Source organism: Dromaius novaehollandiae, chromosome 1 (assembly GCF_036370855.1).
Source record: "Dromaius novaehollandiae isolate bDroNov1 chromosome 1, bDroNov1.hap1, whole genome shotgun sequence".
NCBI classification, from domain to species: Eukaryota; Metazoa; Chordata; class Aves; order Casuariiformes; family Dromaiidae; genus Dromaius; species Dromaius novaehollandiae.
The window spans coordinates 63152283-63172775 of record NC_088098.1 but is presented as its reverse complement, the minus strand read 5'-3'; the positions used below and the strand labels follow the sequence as shown (position 1 = coordinate 63172775).

At 39.8% G+C, this 20493-nt stretch overlaps 1 long non-coding RNA gene across 3 annotated transcripts; it reads right to left on the bottom strand.

The window, feature by feature from the left end:
• Window positions 1-7938: 7938 nt before the first annotated feature.
• Window positions 7939-19664, bottom strand: LOC112993402 (uncharacterized). Of its 3 annotated transcripts, XR_010389876.1 has the most exons (4): window positions 18212-19663; window positions 16524-16634; window positions 15153-16435; window positions 7939-10455 (listed from the first exon to the last, which is right to left on the bottom strand). It is a non-coding gene; the product is annotated as an uncharacterized LOC112993402 (long non-coding RNA). The 3 variants fall into 3 exon arrangements; XR_003261711.2 differs by having other exon boundaries at window positions 15153-16634; window positions 18212-19662; XR_003261712.2 differs by lacking the exon at window positions 7939-10455 and adding an exon at window positions 11857-14542 and having other exon boundaries at window positions 15153-16634; window positions 18212-19664.
• Between the last annotated feature and the right edge of the window lie 829 nt (window positions 19665-20493).

Below are 20493 nucleotides of genomic sequence, written 5' to 3'. Positions count from 1 at the left end.
TACAATGGTAGCACCGAGATATAATGATCTTTTTAACAAAAGGTCAGGCTTATGGTCCCCAGCTCCTTTTATTGATTCAGAGTGCACTCTGTTGACTCTGGCTTATATGGATCTCCCAGCAGGGCTCAGGCATCTCCAACATTTTCTTAGTCTGGCCATTAGCCTTTGCGCTTCTTGTGCAGGATATGTCATGTGATATGCAGTCTAAGGCAATCTAAAAATGTCAAATCCTTTCCAAAAAACTTGCTTCTTTATTGCAATATGCCATGATACAGAACTAACATTTAACTGCAAAAATAAATGCGTATTTGAGTTTAGTTAACTACAGTAATAGATATTTATCACTAAAGTAATGACAGGGCATATGGATTCTGGTAGATACTCCATTTTATATCTGCTTTATGCAAGCTAAACATACATACAAGGTTTATAGCTACAGCTTATTAATGTAGAGATTTGTAATAAAAATTTTAAGATTAGTATGAATGAATTGCAATTTGAAATATATGTATGTGAAAGCACCGGAAGAAACAGTAGAGGAGCACTGAGGAGTGTGCTGTTTGTGTCATGCCCAGAAGACCTGTGCTCCAACATGACCACAGCACAGATGACTTGTCAGCAGAAGACCTGCAGTCTGACAGCATGGGGATGGCAACAAGGTTACAGCACACTGTATGTGACATTTCACTTTCTGTTAGATCAACAGGAAGATGTAGCCTAGACAGTTGGCCTGAAGATACATAAAATGGGGAAACAAAGAAAAAGGGCAGTGGTTTTGTTACAAGACAACCCTGAGAAGCTCAGAAAGAATGTTTGAAGTAGGTAGATTTGGATAACTTCTATCTTAGACAGAATTTGCTTAGCATGAGTAGCCGCACACTTGCTTAGCATAAGTAGCTAAATTTGCTGAAGCCTTAGGCCGCGCTCCTAGTTTGGTAAGAAAAGGCCTCAGAGCTGGTGCAGGCTGGAAAGATAAGGGAGTTACAAGCAGTCTGGATTCCTGTGCCCCACGCTCCGAAAGGGAGGATGCCAAGGCTGAGAAATAAGGCCTGTTTGGGCGCCAGGACCTTGGGAAGCAAAGCTTCCTCTCACTGTTGAAACAGTGTTGATTAAGGGGTCTGGATTATGTCTTCTTCCTCAGGGCCTTGGGAGATAACACCTACTGACCCAGCTATGGCAGTGTTAATTGACCAGGACCTTGAGGAGCAGGGGTGGGACCCAGGGAATGTGAAGAAATCACTAACCAATCAGTGTAAAAGGGGAAGTCGCAAATCTGGCAATTTGTTTGTATAAATGCTACTTGAAAAGTTGGGGGTGGGGGTGTGCTTGATTTGTGGAAAACCACCGGGCACCCAGGCTTGCGCAACTCTGAAATAAATAAACAAATGTCTCTCCTGAGTGTGTAATTATTGGCTTATTGCACACTGGGCAATGAATCCGCTTTTTGGACAACAGTTTTGCCAAAGATTAAAGCATGAGGAAGGAAGCAAGATTCCAAGGCAAAAGATCACACAAGAATTGCTGCTGCCTCCTACAAGACCTGTCCTAAAAAACAACCAAAACTCATCCATCACAGCCAGACAAGAGGATCTCAAAGACAGTAAGAGCATTTGGTGGCCCTTCTCTGTCTCCTCTCTGTCACGCACCGGTGATCCTGGTCAAGCCACTTTGACACCCACATCTTTGGTGCTTGCAAATATGAGAGAATGAGTGAATGAAATCTATGAGAGTATGAGTGTGAGTGAAATCACTTTTGTTTAAAATAAAATCACCTTCCCCTTCCATAAGGTCTCATATTGAGTTTAATTATATTTATTTCCGGTATTAATAGCTTACAATAGTTAGATAATATGTTTCATAAAAAACTAGATCATCTCAATTCCTGAACATTTCCATAAGCTAAGAATAAGGCAGCAATATATACTATAAATAATCAAGCAATTAATTCTTGAGCATCTGTTGCTGAGGGAGCTCTGTTAGATTGGCTTGCCCTGATTCCCATTACAGACAGTTAAGAGGTGCCGCACATGCCTTATCTCTAACACCAGAAGGATTCTTCACCCAACAGTCATTAACTCCCCCTCCTGTGTGGTTCATTAGCCTGTATGAACTATATGACTCTTCTTCCATGATAACAAGCACAGTGTTTCTCTCAGGCCACAATATCTCATGCTGTTCATTAGCCAGTGTAATTCATGTTGTCTGATCTCTGGATCTGCCATCATTTGGAAGTGGACTGATGTGTTAGTACAAAATCAGACCTGGTGTTCTGCTTTGATTCTTTCAAGGGATCATCTTAAGGTCTTAACACACCAATCTCCTGGTTTGGTTGATTGCAGGTCCAAATCACAGATAACAAAGAGGTAAGGGGAATATGGCCTCTATAACCCCTCTTTCACAACTGGAATTGATGTACAATTTGCTTAAGAGGGCACAAGCAGTGCTGAGATACAGTGAATTCTGTGGTGAGAGAACTAAAAAGCATGTTGTTTCCTGCTATTTCTCTCCAGCAATTTCAGAAATGGTCTGATGTGGGCAGACAAAGTAGGCACAATTATATCAAAGAGCATACCGCAACCTCTTTAGTTCCCATAGGGAGGAAATGTGGAGAAGGAATATGTGATGATATGAAATTTGGGGTGGAACATAACAGTGTTAAAGGCAGACTGTGTGTTGTGTGTGATTTTATTTGATTAATGTGGAAATTGGTCTGAATGATTGAGCACTGCATTACTGAGGATTGTGCCTGCTCCATTACCTCTCTGTTACCATGGTTAATGGCTACTTGCATCACAGAAAAAAAACCTGTTCAGCTACAGCCTGAGCAGCTGCAAATTGTTAGTGGAATGAGCCTTTAGGAAATGGATAGGTGTTGATAGACAGCAGGAGGTGCCTGGAAGATCAAAAGCAGCAAAGCAAGACTTGCTAGCAAGCTTGATGTGTCCTATATGGGACTGGCAAGATCCCATTTGAAGTCCCTTTGATACCCAGAGCTGGAAACTTAGAGTCAGGGGTGGTGCAGTTTGCTACTAGTTGGCAAGTATGAGAGATATGTAATGCTAGGGGCTTTAGTCCTGAAGATGAGGGCTTGAAGTTTGATGGGCTGTTGTGTAGGGTGGCTAGAAGATTCTGCTTATGAGACTCAGTAGGCTGGCAAGAATTGCCATCAGATTGGTGAGTAAGTGGCACTTGCTCTGAAGACTCAGTATAATGTCACCAGGGTTGAAACTCCTGTGGGATTTTAAGCCTTTTGTAGGTGGATGTGGAAGCCTACAGTCTTGAAAGTTGTGGCTATTTGGTAGTATGGCTAATACATATATTGTGAATTTTAAGCAATGAGTGTTAGATGATGGGTACAGTCCATACTTACTCTATAAGCTTACTTAATGAAATCTAGCTCTGTGTAGAAGGGCTTTAGGCTAAAATGTAATAATCTTTGGCTAGTACATAGGAGACAATAGGAAACCTCTCAGTGATGAGCTGCCTAACCTTGGACTGCAGACAGAGTTCAGGTGTGAAGCTAGGGCTGGAGTAGCTCAGGGAGCCAAGGAGCTGAGGCTGGTGTGAAGAAGGGCAGCAAGGCAAGACCAAGAGCACAGCCCAGATCTGGACTTTGAGATGGGTCTAGGGCAGGACTACAAAAAGGAGTGAGTGAAGACTTTGCAGAGCAGAGCTGACAAACCACCCCGATGCAGTGAGAGGTGGCACTGTGGCAAAATGTCTTCAGAGCAGGTGGAATTGGGGCTCCCAGAGTAGCTCTTTTCTGTCACTCTGTTTTCACCTTTTTCTCCCAGTGCTACTTTGCAGGGGGGCATGTTGTGCCCTGCCTCCTTTCTGCAATTTTGTGTCCCACAGACGTTCCCCACACAAGTTGCCTTTTGCTTAATCTCCTCATAATGATCCACTCAACACTTATGGCCCCTTTTGTCTCCTCTTTAACAGATATTTTCCAACTGTTCGTCTGTTTTTTGTTATTCTACAGATGTTTGCTGATCTCTGATATACAGTAGACCCTACTCACAAAAATGAAGTCCTGGTTCTCTTGAATGCCTGTCTTAGCTTTACTCACAAAAAATAGCCAGTAGTGCTTAATTCCTTTGTCTAGATATGTATAAGTAATATGACTTTGATTTCCATGTGCACCTATTGATTCATTTGACAATTGATTCTTTTGTATTCAGCAAATGATGTCTTCTGAAATTATGATATGTAAGAGGACAGCTGTCCCCTCATGAGTGGTCTGCATTGCAGATTTTCAGGTTTACCTTTACTTTTCTGTTGAGAGTTGATCTGTACAACCACTCAAATCTTGTGAATTATAATGAGGCGTGGGGAAAAAATAAGGCTGTATTGCTTTAAGACTTTATTTATACTCATTATACAGTGAGAATGACAACTTAACTGTGCACGTTGTAAAAAGAGAGCAAATCTGACCCCAAATGGTATAAATGGGACACTAGAGGTGAGAAGGGGTGACATGGAGGTAAAGGTGAATTTCTGTGAGCTTTAGAAGACTTCTGGTGTTCAGTGAGGGCTTGAGGCTGTGCTGATGTGTATTGCTTTCCCTCCATGATGTGGTGGAAACCTGGGGGCTTTGTGTGGCATCCCCAGGCTGGTATGAGGCCAGCTCCACAGTGTGCTAATTTTGCCAGTGTAGGCGCAATATGTAAGTGCTTGTGGTTGGTTTTTGCAGTGGTTAACTTTGGCTGACTGAGATGCCCCTGCTGCTCAGGTGCTTGTGAACAATGAGCAGAAGAAGTAGCAGTTATGAAAACCTGTGTGAAAAATACGTAATTCTTCTTGGTGGTTTTCAGCTCCTGTAAAACAGATGAGCAGGAGAATGCTGCTCAGACCATATACAAGATAAACAGCTTCTGGGGAAAGGACATACCAGGTTGCTGCTAGGAACTGTGCAAGAAGGAGCCAAGGATGATTGGATAGCTTATATAGTACCAATGCTCTCAAATGAATTAAAATCTGAATGGTATGCAAAACATATGGATATGTGAAGGAAGGAGAAAGTAACAGGAACAATGCAAGTAACTTATGAAGAAATATAGAGCAACATGGAAGTGCCTTGCTGAAGAGAGAAATTTGAGAACTTGCTTTTGATCAAAGTAACTCACTTGCAACCAAAGATTTTTGCAACAAATAATTTCTTCTGTTCTTTGTGCCTCATTTGGGAAACTCTGTCAAAGGTGACACTGTTTGAAAATTCTTGCGAGTGAAGTTCTGTTCTTTAATTTTTCAAGTTTATTTGATTAAAATAAACCAAATTCTTATCAAACACTGGAGTCTACCAGTTATTTCAGAGCTATCGCAGGCAAGTGTTCTGCTGGTTGACCAAGATAGATGGATGCAGATGGGAAGGAGAGAAACATGATCTGTAACTTCACTGCCTCCCTGAGGACAGCATCAGTCAGGAGTCATTGCATTTATCTCCTCCCCTGTTCTCTCTGCTTTGCTGCAGCAGCATTTCTTCTGCTTAGCTTATGCTTAATGCTTTGAGACTGCCAGCCTGTCTGAGAGTACCATGTCCTTGTCCTCTTCTTCAAAATCCTGCTAGCTCCTCCTGTTGTGTACTTCAGTTAAATTGTATAAGCACCAAATCTACTTCCAGTTGATTTGTGTTTCTATGAAGTTGGCAAGCTTGTAATACTTTTTTTGCTGAGGAAGAAAACTTACCATAAAGACAAGAAAAGATGGATGATCTTACAATTCATACCAGACAGAAGTAATTATCCTGTACTGGGCTTTAATACAAATAACTTAATACATTTCTAAGCTTTGAGTTTCTGGAATATTCTGTTTAAAGCGAAATAAAAACCCTGAAGAAACAATTTCCATGGAGTATTTCATTAGCATGTTTGCTGTAGGAAAAGCAGTTGGCAGATACTGGTCAACAACCATGTAGCTTATCCTACCCCAGACAGAAGACCTCAGAGCAGTGCGTCTCTCAGGGAAAGAAGTAGCAGATGCCAGACGCTTGAGGATGGAGCTCTGGAGAAGAGGTGCTTTTGACTGATCATGGACCCCTAAGTCCTCAGAGGCTGTCGATTTCCCCATGTGACAAGAGCTGATGGTGCTTTGCTCCCATCATAAAATTACAAAGGACTTGTGAATTGCATGGCTTTTGGGTTAACATTCAGAGTGACAAATCAGTTGAGGGACAAGGGATCATAAACTATTAATATGCCAAAGTGATATTAATCACTTTAATCACAATATTAATTGCAATACTAATATGTCAGTTGGCTTCCTTGGATAGCTACAAGTGCTTGGTCACTTCACTTGGACTGATATTATCTGTCTTGAGGACTGTTGAGCATTTGAATTAATAAACTAATTGAGGTTGGTCATCTTGATCTTCTAAGACTTTTAAAATCAATCACAGACAAATGCTACTTCACTCTTCTTTAGCTTCACAGAATCACGTGTCTCTAGTTTTCCCGTGCTCTAAAGATACTTCCCTGAAGTTCCATGGCAGTCTTCGGGATTACTTTCTGTGGACTTTTATGTGGACATAAGTGGAAACAAGAGAGGTTCTGACCTGATCTTCTAAGGTATCTTCCAAGACCCCCTTACCAACCTGTGTTAATCTTTGATGCCATAAATTCCAGGTTTGCCAGATACATGAAGAGGATTCATTTCACCTCACTTGTAAGAACTGAGATAGTGGTCCAATCTGCTTTTAAGGCCATGTGTAGAAACAATCACTCTGAGAATGTGATTCTTTGGACTTTATACATGTGTATTCAGTCCCACTGTGGATATTGCGAGTGCTGGGAAACTTGAGGGCCTGGAAGAAGCAGATGCGAACTTGGGAAGGCTTGAAAACTGACAAGTGATCGCTGTCTGTATTTTGGCTTTTACAGTTTCAGAGAGAAGGATTTTTGGCTCCATAAATTGATGCTTTAAAAGACTTTTCTCTCATTTGCTTAACATTGCTTAGCAACTGAGAGTGCAAAGGATGCGCTAATACTACTAAAATGCTCAGGAATGATGCTTTCTTAGGTAAATCTGAGAATTTGGTATAAATCTTACTTTTATTTAATGAAGAGGTAAAATTCTGAGCATAGTCTTCAGAAAAATGTAATTTGCCAATATTTGACAGTTTACTGTCGGACTATGAATGTGCAAGAATACCAAATATACAAAGTAAAGAAGTTCTTAGTTACTATGCAGTTTCATCTGAGTATACATTTGGCAGTATTGAGTTTGACAACACAGCTCTCTTAACTGAAATAGCAATACTATTTTACCGAATTACTATTCTGTTTGTTTTTTGCTTCATCAGTTTTGTCATCTTTAACTATCTAGACTTAACATCATAATCATGCCCTCAGCTGCTGTTCCTTGACAGCTTTACAAGCATAACAGCACCCCATGTTATGGTTCCTGGTCTTCTTTCAGTGACCTGACATTCAGTAACCTGTTGTTCTCCTCAGTTACCTTTTTCTTGCTAATAGATATTGCCATTATTCCTGCAACATGACCATAACCTCTGGTTGTTATCATATCAAGGTGATTAAACTTTTTGTCTCTCTCAAAACTGTTAACTGTTCCTTGTCATCTCAGTGCTTTTCAGAAGAAAATAAATCCTTTCTCGGTTTACAGAGTACTTACTCTGTTTAGCATCTGGCTAAAGCAGTTGTCCATCTAATCAAGATCTTGTGTCTGACAGCGGTCAGTTTTCATTGTTACAGAGGAAGGTTGGAAGAAATCCCTTTGCAGCACTTCACAAATAATTTTCCTTGAAGGGAAATATTTTCCCTATCTTTCTCAGACAATTGATCATCTCTCAGGAGAGCTCAAAGGTTTATCACCACTTACAGATGTTTACTTTAACATAAATACGGATATTTCTTTTATTCAAATACCCAGTCTCTTCCTAATCCTGCTGGTCTCCTTGTTTCAAGAGTATTTACACTTATGAGATCTATAAGAATTATTCTAATTTATTTTAGCTTAAATTGGGCACAACTTCATGTAAGTACATAGTTACACAGTAGTGAAACTGGAATGAAAAGAATGTTTCAAGTGTCATCCTCTTTTGCAGGGGGAAAAAAATTAAGAACTAAATGTAGCTTACTAAAATTGACCACAAAAACAAAATAGAAAAAGGTTACTTCTACCTTAGAACAGATTTTGCAAAACTCTTTTTCAGAAGAGTCTAGTCTTATGACTTGGAACACACACACAGACTCTCACATCTTGCCATATTACCTGTTGGGTAGTTTTCTCACATACAAGGCCACTTTACCTATTTAGACGTGCTGTTCTGTCTCTCAAACCTAGAGAAAATATTGCACTGTATTCTTAAACTATGATAGAACAAATGCAGTGCACTCAAATATTCTCTAATTTACCCTGCAGCAATGGGAAATCTTCAAATATATTTGACAGTTTGGAAAGTGGACCTGACTTGCTGGTCAGTTCTTACTTAAGTGGATTTACCTGACACTTATTATGAGCACAATAAAAGTAATAGGTGAAGTTAGATACATTTTATTCATCCATTAACATAGTTATTCTCTGCTGCTGAATTAAGTTTTGCAAGACTAATCAATAGAACTATAATCACTGAATTACAGAGCAGAGTTTATTGGGTTTTTGAATTACTCTTACTTGTAAGTCTCTTAATTGCTTTTTAACAGTTTTTACATATAGTAAAAATGGCTTAAAAGTGGGGAGTCATTTTTCGATCATGTTCCATAGTTCCTGGGTCACCTTGAATCAAACAACTGGCATCCGATAGCGTGAGAAAGATCTATGAGTTTTATTGATCATGTCTGAACTTTACTATAGGAGCAACCAAAGTGATTTAGTGCCAGGAGCCAGTGTGCTATGTACTGAGCTGCCTGTAAGATCAGGGATGGATTCCTCTGGGCTCAGTCTCTTTCTCTGGCTGAGAAGGACTTTATTTGATCACACTGTTTCTGCTGTGTGTGAAAAAGAAAGGTTGTACAACTGGCACCCCTCTTTTGCTTTTCTGTGTTGCTTCAAACAGCTGTTATTAAAACTGCACAGATACATTAAAAGAAAACTTTCTTCAGTACCTCCTCCCCATTCCTAAGTGCAGGACACAGGAACGTGCCTGCTTCTTTTGCTTTCTCATTTAATATTGCTGGCTGGCATCACATGCCCCAATATCTTTATACTTATGGCTTACAACAGAGTATTGCAGAACGCACATACAGACAAGCTCCGTGTTCTTCTCAGGGTCTGTTTTCTCCCTGTCTTGTGCTCGTTTGCTAATATCTGAAATTAGACTTCAAGAAGGTAGGTAAGGTTTGCAGTGATGCACTGGAATCTGTGCAATTTTCCAGTTGCTGAAAATGTGGGGAATATATATCTGAGCAGAACTGAGATCACTGGTTGGAACAGAATGAAAATGCAGCTAGTGCAAAAGGGTTTGCTAGGCATGTAACCGTAAGGCTTTCTCTTTAAATGCTGAATTTCAGGAAGTGGTTGGGCCTCATTATCTGATCCCTTGTGCTTATACCAATTAAACTGTAATAACTGACAAGTCATGTAAAGCACCAGGAGTAAACACTAGTAACAGATGGCACCTGCTGTACAAAATAGAAGTTAAGGGTAAATGATAATGTCTTTTTTTCTTAAACGAGACAGTTCCACTGATAGGATGTATAGCTGCATGTGATATACATCTTTCCATCATTCAAAAGCAAGAACTTGTATAGGGCTGAGTATAAACTTACAGGATACCTTTTCTTGCCCTGTTTCCTTTTGGACTTGGCTAGTGGATGTCTCCTTACATGTTAACAACACAAAGATATAAATTCAAACTCAGCCTGGGGAGACCAAGGAGCCCCCCAAATCTACTCCATTCAGGTGGCTTCTATGCCCAGAGCAGTGCCCCGGTGGTATGGTAGCATGCGCTCCCACCACAGAGCAGAGGGAACAGATGTCCTGCATGGGAGGTCACCCAGGCACCAAGGGTGATGGCCCCGCAGGCGCAGGGCAGAGATGTCACTGACAAAGCAGAAATATTAAACATGGGCCTTTTAAAGTGAATGGCCTGGGATAACATTCTCCTTCCCTGCTGCCTTGATCTGCTTTCCTTGCAGAGCTTTTAAATTGGTATCATCTACTGTGTATCAGACTTCCATAGTGATAGTATTAGGACTACGGTGATTTATGCTTACAATACTCTCTTCTGCTTTTATAGATGGAAAGGAAGTAGCTTATATTTTCACTATATACATATATGGCAAAGTCTTAGTGTCCTTGCCTCTGTCTTTCAGAGTCATCTTTTGGTCCCATGATACAATACAACTCCTGGTGTAGCAGCACAGTCATTTGAGGAACCTAAGTGACGCTTCAGATCTTCTGGTTCTATCAACAAGCAGACCTTTTGTGTAAAAACTGGTAGGTCGTGGTATCCGTTATCTAAGATGTAAATGGAAACATCCTTCCTGTAGAATCTCTATCCTGAGAATAAAAAGGAAATGTAAGCTATTACTTATTTCCTTGTCCTTTTTTTCTTTTTCTTTTTTTGCTTAGCTGTTCAAAATAAATAATGTCCTTCTCTTCCCCCTTCCCCTCACCCCCCAGCGTATTCAGTGGATATTATCATTCACATATGAAAGTATTAAGGAAACTCTAGTTTTTTTAAAAAATTCACTAATTAAACATAAGAACTGGTGGAATTTTAGCAGTAATACAATTTGAACGTTTTCTTTATTTTACTGTGAAACTAAGAATAATCTCCTCTCCCTTCCAGATTGCTCTACCTCATGGCTACTCTCTTAAAAGAATAGAAACATAACTGTGAGTAGAGTGAAAAACAAACCAGAACCTGAGTCACATGTCTTAGGTTTAAAACAATACATCAGTGGTTTTCATACCTGTTCTGTTTTCTAAGTAACTGTATTAACATTTACCACTGAGTAGCTGGGGCTTACTGTTATCATAGCATGAATGAGTGTGTTCTTTTTTTGTTTTGTTTTTCTGTTAACCCTCCATATACTTCTATCTTCGAGCCTTCTGCTTTACACAGATGTAAGATAGCTTCCCAGTCACTTCAGTGAAGTGGACAAGGTTGGAAATAAGAGGGCTGGTCTTGTAGTACTTGCCATCAGATCTGTTTTTAATAGCTTAATATAGACTAGGTAAGCTGATGTCCTAGGTCTCCACATCTTTGACACTATAAAACATCTTTTAAATCCCTCTCCTTAATAGCCTTCTACAAAGCTCTCAAGCACGTATTTGGCAGAACTTATTTCTTTTACTGCCCTAAAACAGGATTCCAAGAATGGTATTCAAATCTAGCCTTTTAATGGAATACATAGATCCAACATGTGCTCTTGTAACAACCCTGATCTCATCGTTTCTTGCGTACAGGAGATTAAAATCTTTCCAGGGTTCAGTTTCTCATATATACATTGTTTTCCCTGGGGGAAAAAATAATAATAGTAAAACTTAACTAATGCTTGTATAAAACCTAGTCCCAGATGTTTAAACCAGTCTACCTACTAATCCATCCTCTGCTCCAGTAAATTCTGAGAGATTGGCATCACTTTGCCAAGCATGTCCAGGGGGGAAAAAAATCCACGTGATAAGCATGTTCATAATCTTGCTCTGGAACCAGTGACAGGAATTTTGAAAGTCTTGCCTTGGCAGCCACGATTGAGGTGCCCATGAGAACGTTCCTTTTGCTTAAATTGAGGCCTGACATTCTTCATTGTTTTGCTCCCTGAGAGCCTTTGCTTTCTCTTCCTTCAGCTTGAGCTGGACACACTTTTAATCTAGAAAGCACATTCTTAGCTCTGGTGATCTGATGAAGGGAATGAATAGTTTAAGGTATTGGAGAAATGAGCATTTTACAGCAACTGATGTAAAAATATTTTAATTTTATACCTTCTTCATCAACAGGTAAATGAAGAAAGATACAGAGCATATTAGATGAATTCATATAACACTAATTATTTAATTTACTTATTTACTGACTTATTTACTTTTAACCAGATGTTGCATATGCACAGAAAGAAGTGTTTTTGACTGCTCTTGGGCTAAAGAGTAAGGTTTGCAGTTTGGTCAAAGTCATCTCAGGTATGAGTTCGTCTTCAGGAAAGAGATCTTTTGTCTAAAATGCTCTAATTAAATTAGTTTATTGATTGAACTTATAATGCGTAGCGAAACAAACAGCCATGTATCACCATTAAGAGAATGGGATGGTAACAAAAGCCTGGAGCAAGCTTAACTGATGTTGTATATAGACATCTCACAATTACTGACAAAATGTAGACACTTCCACTGTACTGCTTCAGACTCCATACAGTTTTCTCAGATACAAAAGTATTTTTGGAGTGTAGAATAAGAACTTTTATCTTATCCTTGCAGACTTGACTATAAAGATAAATATTTGTGGTTTTGGTTTATTTATTTATTTACTTATTTTTGCCTGCAGCTGTCCTTTCTTGGCATGCACTGCAAATCACTATTCAGGTCACAACCCTTTATGAAAGGAGTCAAGAAAGTAGCGTGATCCCAAGAGCAGTTCAGTTCTGTTAGTAGCATATTTTCCATCCATTCATGTAAGCATGAACAGAAAGGCTTTCTGAAAACACGCTATTTCATGCAGTTTAGCGTAAGTACAGCGAAGGACAACACAGCCAAAAATATATTTAAGGATATATAACACTGGGCTAGCATAGAGTGGTCAAAAGAGCATATCAGAAATACTGATATGTGAAGGTAGAACTGTTGTGGACATTTTGTAGATAACTATACCTCTATTCCTTCTCGATCCTCAAGAGAAATCAACAGAGATACCTTTGAGATGTTGCTGTGGCACACTGATATGGTGCAGCAGAGTAGTATTTTTTCCTCACCCATTTCAAACTCCTAACAAAAGGCTAAAAAAGCTTAAATCAATTTAATTGATATCTTGAATACCAAGGAAACTAATAGAGTCCCTGATAAGGGATCATCTCCCAATGGGATTTCGGAGGAGAAGGTCAGAGCAGCTATTCGATGACTGTTAATCAGCATTGTTGGAGATTAAATCATAACAAATACTTGAGAAGCATGGTAAGTCAGCAAAATGGTATGGCTGCTCTAATATCCATGTGTGTTTTGTATAATATGTTAAAGGTGATGTGCATTCCAAAACAAGGAAATGAAAAGAGGATGTGTGCTCTTGTGGTTTGTTTTGTTTCTGTTTTGGGTTTTTTTTTCCCTCTGCCTGGTATAAAGGATGTTGTTTCCTTCCCTAATTTTAGTTTTTCACCTGAATATTAGACATGAAAGTTCCATTTAGGCTGGAATGCTACTAAGATAATGATGGAGAAAGTGCAATGATGACACAAGAAATATGCTAAAACTAACATTTTTAGGAATAATGGTAGTGTCATCAGGATGGGAAAGGGCTTCTCCAAAGCCAATTAAGTTGAAGACAGTAAAAAGATTGGGTTGACTTCAAGAGGCTTTATTATGCAGGAAATACTTGTGCAAAACCTATGAACAAGGTAGCAAATATCCTTGCAAGACCTTATAGGAGGGGAAGGTAATTTTATTTAAAATAAAAACTGAAATAAAACAGGTTTCACTCTCATGCTTTCTGTCACAAGCACCAGAATGAGTGGTGGCCAAGGAGTCTGCCCAGTGGTCATGCCCCAGGGCAGGGGCGCCTGAGCTGTCCAACCAGTAGCCAGGTACCCCAATGCATGTATCCAGATGTTGGCTCCAAGATCTCTTGTGACGACAGGGAGGACAAGCAATGCCAGCTATCAAATCGTCCTCATTTCTCCATGTTTTTTCTTAGGCTGGTGACTGTGGGCAGGGTTTGGATATGCCTTTTTGCTACCTTTTGGAGCCAACAGTGAGTAGTGTTTCCATCCTGTCTGTGGTGTTGCACCAAGGTGGTGATGCTCCAAGGCTTCTTTTGAATGTTGACAACTTAAGCAGGACCATAAAAGAGCAAGGACGCTAGGTGTGGCACAGCCCCAAACAAATAAGCATTTATTACTCAATCTTAGATTAATCTCTCAGCCTAATTTGCTATAGCCGGGCACTAAATATTATTCTGCACATGCTTTAGGTTCACAGTTAAGTTGCTGTCTTACGAAATTTGGACACCTTGATGCCCCATCTGTCACAGAAATCAGGGTGCAGGCATCCCCTCCTCACTGGGTGGGAGGTCCTGAGCTCCATCCAGCTCTCTGGAGCAGGGACCACCACAGTGTGTAGGATGGTGCTAATCTTTTTATAGTTCCCCACAAAAGCAGCAGTTTAAACCAAGCACAAGCCTGATTGTCTCTTTATCCAACGAGGCTCTGATGTTCCTTTATAATTATTTTGTTTTTACTTCTTATCACTATATTCCCATGTAGTGCTACCAGAGTTGAGGGTTTCTGTGGTGTCATCTCATTTCTTATCACTGTATTTTCACACAGTGCTGCAGTGTGGTGCCTCAGGTGCCAGACACCCCAGGTGACTGTTGACTGGTGGGACACACCATTGCATCCTGCTGTAGAAAGGGCTGTGCTACCCAAGAAGTCCACTCTTGCCTGAAGGCCTGTGACACATGGGGAGAGTGATACTAAACAACCAAAATGGTTATGTGGAAATTCAGAACTCTGCTATGGATTAGTGTATGCTTCTCAGTCTGGAATAACCAAGAAAAGGGAACTTGTCTCTATGGATCAAGGGCACAAGTGCTGAAAACCCAGAATGTTAAAAGGGAAGTAAAAGCTAGTGTCACAAGTTCTCAAAGAAGGAGAAGTAACAAAGGGGTACATATCATACCCATCAAAATATCACTTTTTGTTTAAAAATTGCAACCTATGACCCAGGAAAATAGTTGTGGTTTAGAAAAACTGATGGCTGTGTAACTAAAAAGGGAAGGATCACACCAAGTATGAACATAGTGTGAAAGAAGGTGGACAAAAAGGAAATAGTATGTTACCTGTAAAATTTATATGGTCAATGCATAGGCATTGATGTGTCAACCTCCTCTCTATGAGATGGAAGGACACTGTGCTGCCTCCTTGAGAGGGTCTGCAGTTCAGGAAGCAAAGTGTTGCATCTGAACTTTATAATCAGGCCAACCAAGCATGAACAGCAGAACATGAGATCAAATACTAGTAATGCATTTCCCTTCCAACGATAGTAAGGACAACACTTACATGCATAGCTGTACCGATCAGGATACCAGAGGGATCAGTTCTGAGGAAGACAGGAAGCCAAGCGGTGTTTCTTGCAGTTTCATAGAGGCAGTCTAGGAGTGATTCCATCTCTGCTCTGAGAAAGGCTGATTTTCTCACAGTGGCTGCTTTTCTCTTTAACTTGTATCCTGTTTATTTGTAGACCACCCATCAAGGTAGTTAATAGTCTTCATGCATATTTGCTAATCAAGATAACATGGTTTATTTACTTCAGATGCAGACTAAGATTCTTTCAGGATGTGATGTTTTTCCAGGTGTGGTTCAAGATAACCCTACCACATTCTTTGTCTTGTATACATTCCTAGTTTAGAGTTCCCAGATTTCACAGGGTTCCTGGATATTCATATTACACAACAATACGATAAAACACAACACATGGTAAAACACACACAACAGTGGTAAAAACAATATATATATATATATATGTTTTAAAATTAATCTTAATCTAGTTGTTATTAACATCTATTTGCAGCAATGTTATTTATATATATTTATATTTGATTGTTTTCAGGTTTCCTTTTCAAAAGTTTTGAACCCTATCTAGTGGCAAATTAGATCTATTTGAAGCAAACCTCCTGAACCAAAGAGAATGAGGACGTGAAGAGCCTCAAGGCTACCTTATTGTTTGTTTCTATTGCATTGACTTATCTGCTAATGTAGACAGAATGCGAGTCACCACCACTTAATCTGGTTTAGCCTACTGGTTTCAGCCTGCTTTTAAAGCTTTCCAAAAGCAAACAGAAGCGTTTTTGGTCCCATTTGAGGAGAGGTCTTAGAGATCTATTAGTGGTCACTCAAAGACTTTAAAGTCAGGCAAGATTGTCAGTTCATGTGACCTTCTTCATAGCTGAAAAATTTTTAATTCATGTTTTTGAACGAAATCTTCTGTGAACAGTATCAGCTTGTAAGAGCATTGTTCAGCACATCTACTGCATGCAGAAAGGCACTGCTGGGACACAGGCCAGTGTGTCTCAGACCCCACAGGAGCTGTGCAGGTACAGCTTATACCACACATGGTCCTGTCATGAAGTGAGACGGGAGGCCGGCATATTAGGCAGAAGGATCGCTCTTTGCCTGGATGATAAGGGTGCAATGTCAAAATACAGATCAGTATAAATTTCTGGTACAAGTTACCAGACTCTTCAAAATTGGGTAGAAAATAATAAACATTTGATCAATGTATAAAAGAAGAGCAAACAAAACACTTAGCTTGTGTTGGTCATGGCCACATAGTTTGTGTTGTTCTTGCCAGAGGTATAAAGCATTAATATCTTGTTGAGACAGATGTGTTAGTGTCTTGAAGCTGGCCAAGTGTTTGCCAGTATAACAAACCTCCAGTTGTTCCTGCTGAAGTAAGATCAGTACTGGAATTTCCTGGCCAGTGACCCAACAGTGCTGAGATCCTTGAGAGCACAGTGCTGCTCTAACTCTGGTGCAGGACACCTGTGATTATTCAAGAAATAGAGAAAAGAATGACCTGATTTTTTTTTGATTGTTTTTATTTTTAGTATTTGAGAGCCCTTTGCAATGCACTCCATTCAAAGCAACTGTTCCTACAAGCTTCTAGCTTCTGCTATTGTGTTTGTAGCGATTTCTCACAAGTGTATATGTTGAAATAAGGTTTTGGAACTATAGTGTCTTTCTTTGGCTACCAATTGCTCAAGGTTATTTAGGATGCAGGGATCAAAAAGGCTCTTTAGAACTAGCAACATTTGTCTTTGGAATAGGATGAAGACTAGGTGCCAGAGGGAAGCAGCGCTTGATGTAACTTTTAATTAAATATTCCTTCATTAAGTGAGCCTGATCACAAACAACAGTTTATGTTGCTGTCATTCTGATTCTGTGTCAGTGGAAGTCACTTGGTTATTTGATGCGTGAATCTATAGCTTTGTAGTCCAGTAAATGTGGTGTTGCCTTCACAAGCAGCAAGCAACAAGCTTTGTATTAAGATAGCAGTGCAGGTCTTAGGACTTGTCATGGCTTGCTTGGAGTTTTCTTTCAGCTTTTCTAGCTGCGACAGCAGTTTTCTAGTGACCAGTTGGCCATTGCCCGATCTGTTTAATTTGTGTTTAGCTTTGTATGCTCATGTAGTATAACCATAGTGTGGGGTGTTTTTTGGTGTTTTTTGGTGTTTTTTGGTGTTTTTTGGTGTTTTTTGGTGTTTTTTGGTGTTTTTTGGTGTTTTTTGGTGTTTTTTGGTGTTTTTTGGTGTTTTTTGGTGTTTTTTGGTGTTTTTTGGTGTTTTTGTACAGATGGTAGTAACAAGTAGTTATTCTGTGTGGAATGTATCATTTATGATCCTAGTACAATTCTGTAGAGTAGATGAGTACAGCCATGGCATGATAACAGAGGTCTTGAAAGTGGGGGCACAGAATGGAGCTATAAACCATTCACTAGTGGCCAACTACTGATAGTTAAAGGAATGAAAACTTGGGAGCTGGGCAAAACTGGCTTTAAGAGGGACAAAGAGGACAAAGGAGCAAGTATTCATCAAATCTAAAATGCTACGCATACAGTAAATTTGAATGTAACATGGGGTTGCATACCAAGGAGAGAGATCAAGGTGCATATTAGAAAATGTGCCAAATGAACTCAAGGAGGAGGAAGAAGAAGCCTTCAAAATCCTCCTCCTCTTGTCAGACCTCTTGTCCACTGCCAACATCACACTCCTTGCAGTGAAGAGCATGGGAGCCTGACAATCTGCCATAACTCCCTCCCAGGCTGAAGCCAGTGACATTAGGAGCCAGAGGAGTAGTGGAAGGGTGAGCATAACACTGAAAAAAAGGGATAGATACTAGGAAGCTTTTGTGTAAGAGCTTTAATGGTATTCTTAGTGAGACTTATTCTGTATTAATTAGAAAATCTGGAGTATGAATAGGTGTATCATTGCAATTAGACTAATATTAATGATGAACATTTCATTTTGATTAGACTTATAATTTAATTAGACTAACGATACATTTTTGACTTTATAAGATGTATTTCCTTTTGCACGTAACAAGATTTTAAGTGTAACAAACCTCTTTCTTCAATAGCCATGTCATCTACACCAGTAATGCAGCTGTCCAGATAACTTCATGATATGTGAGATACACTATACCTGTGTGAGAATATATCATAACTTACATGAGGACAACACAGTAAAAGACTGTTTGCTAAAGCTTCCTTGGTTGTAACTTTGCATTAGCTGCTGCAGTATTAAACCAATGAACCCCCTCTGACTGGTCAAAACCAAGGCCTTGCATTAGTTTATGTTGTGTTTTGAAAGTGCTTTGTACTAAAGCTACATGTTTCATTTCTGAAGCATTAATATCTGCATATTACTTTGCAGGATCCTGACTCATTGCAGATTGTAAGACACTGAGAACATGTTCTCCTTGTCTGCTTCTATTTGAAGTAGAGGGAAGACTGCACCAGTTTATGTGGCAAGCTTCCTCCACCTTGCACTTATATCTTATCACACCAGCCACTGCAACGTAATCCTTCATGTTTGCTAGAGCATAAACTTAATCGATAGAATGATGGAGAGATATCAGTTTGATCCTGAGCCCTTTCTTGAAGAGTGACTTTTATCAGAGACAGATAGATACCAGGAGAAAGGACTGTCAGTAATAACAAGAAATCATGACAGCATGGAGAGAAAAACTGCTGGAATATTGTATTTGAAATGACTGTAAATACTATTTTTTAAACAGTGCATTTCAAATGGATGTCCTTTTAAAGGCAGGTTAAAATGTCTGAGTGAAGGGCAGTGAGGAAGTATTAACCTGACTAAATCTATTTAAGAGCAGATGTTAAGATACCTATCGATAGGTGTCGATATCGATCGGCATTGATATTTATTGATGCTGAATGATATCGACGCCTATCGATAGGTATGGAATTCAACAGGCATCGATGGCCCTCGCTATAGAGAGGTATCAATGTCAAGACTCATTCAATGCTCAACAAGAAGCAAATTGGCCCCAGCTCAAAAGCTAAACATGTCTGACGAGATTGACAGCTATCAAAAGGGATCAATAGGCATCAATATCATGAGGCATCGACAGTTACCCATGCCCATCAATCCCTACCCAAGGCTGTGCAAATCAAAAGGCATCGAAGCCTCCTGAGAGATGGTGCCCTTGACAGCGATAGTCGTATCGCTCGAGAGGCCAGTGGACATTGAGAACTATCACTGGCTATGGGCAGGGATGCCCAGCGGTGGTTATCAATAACACTCGATCCCTAGGGAGAGTGAACCTGATCGACACCCATCAGGATGCAGAGCTATCAATGCAGACCGAGAGGGCTCGATATCTATGCATGTTGTTCCCGAGCAACACATATGGAAATCCATCCTCAGGAAGGGCCCTTGACCCTGACAACGGCCAATGTCGACAGGCCTCAGTGCCTACCAAGAGCAACATGGTGCCCAGACCAAAAGCTCTGCATGCCTCTCGATCGGCAGCTATCAATGCCTATCAATAGGTGTCGATATTGATCGGCATCAATATTTATCCGAAACTGAAAGACACAACCCTTCCCTGATCAAGCCTTTGCCTGTACTGCACCTACACAAACAGTGTTGAGGCTATATCATGACTCTCAGTCATCGAGCTATGCAAGTGCTAGCATTATATATATATATATATATATATAAAAAATATATTTAATTTATAGAGAGAATTATATTATTATATACAATACATATTTTATATTTATTATATATAATTATATGATATAATAATATATATTATCATGCTAGCAATGATGGGAGTGTTCACTGCATATCTTTCCAGTAAAGGGCCTCTTGAGATTATCAAGTCCTTTTCTCTTCTGTCGGATTAAATATATTTTGACAAAATATGTCTGAGGTGGTTTAACATATTCTTTTGTAGAAAATGATGTAATGGAATTGGCCCAAACTTTGTGTACGACCAGATCCAAACATACTCACATACGCTCAGTTGTGGAAACTCTGCCTAAAGCATCATGAGCCTCTGGACAGAGATGTCAGAAGTTCAAAAGGAAATTCTGAAGAGCATGAAGAACTAAAGTTAGCTATGTTCCTCATGCTGCTTTTGCAGTAACTTTTGACTTTGTCATCAGCTGGTTCAGGAGCTGACGGGCACCTTGGAGTAACTCACTGCGTGGAAGGAAAAGTGGAAAGGACTTCCAAGCAATGGGCATGAAAACATGCTTATTTTCAAAGAGCTGGCCAGATTCAATATTGTTTAAGGTCTTATCCTGACCCCAATACAGAGCCCAAAGTAATTGCCTTGGTAAAGGACGAGTGTATTTGATGGAAGGACTCTGTACA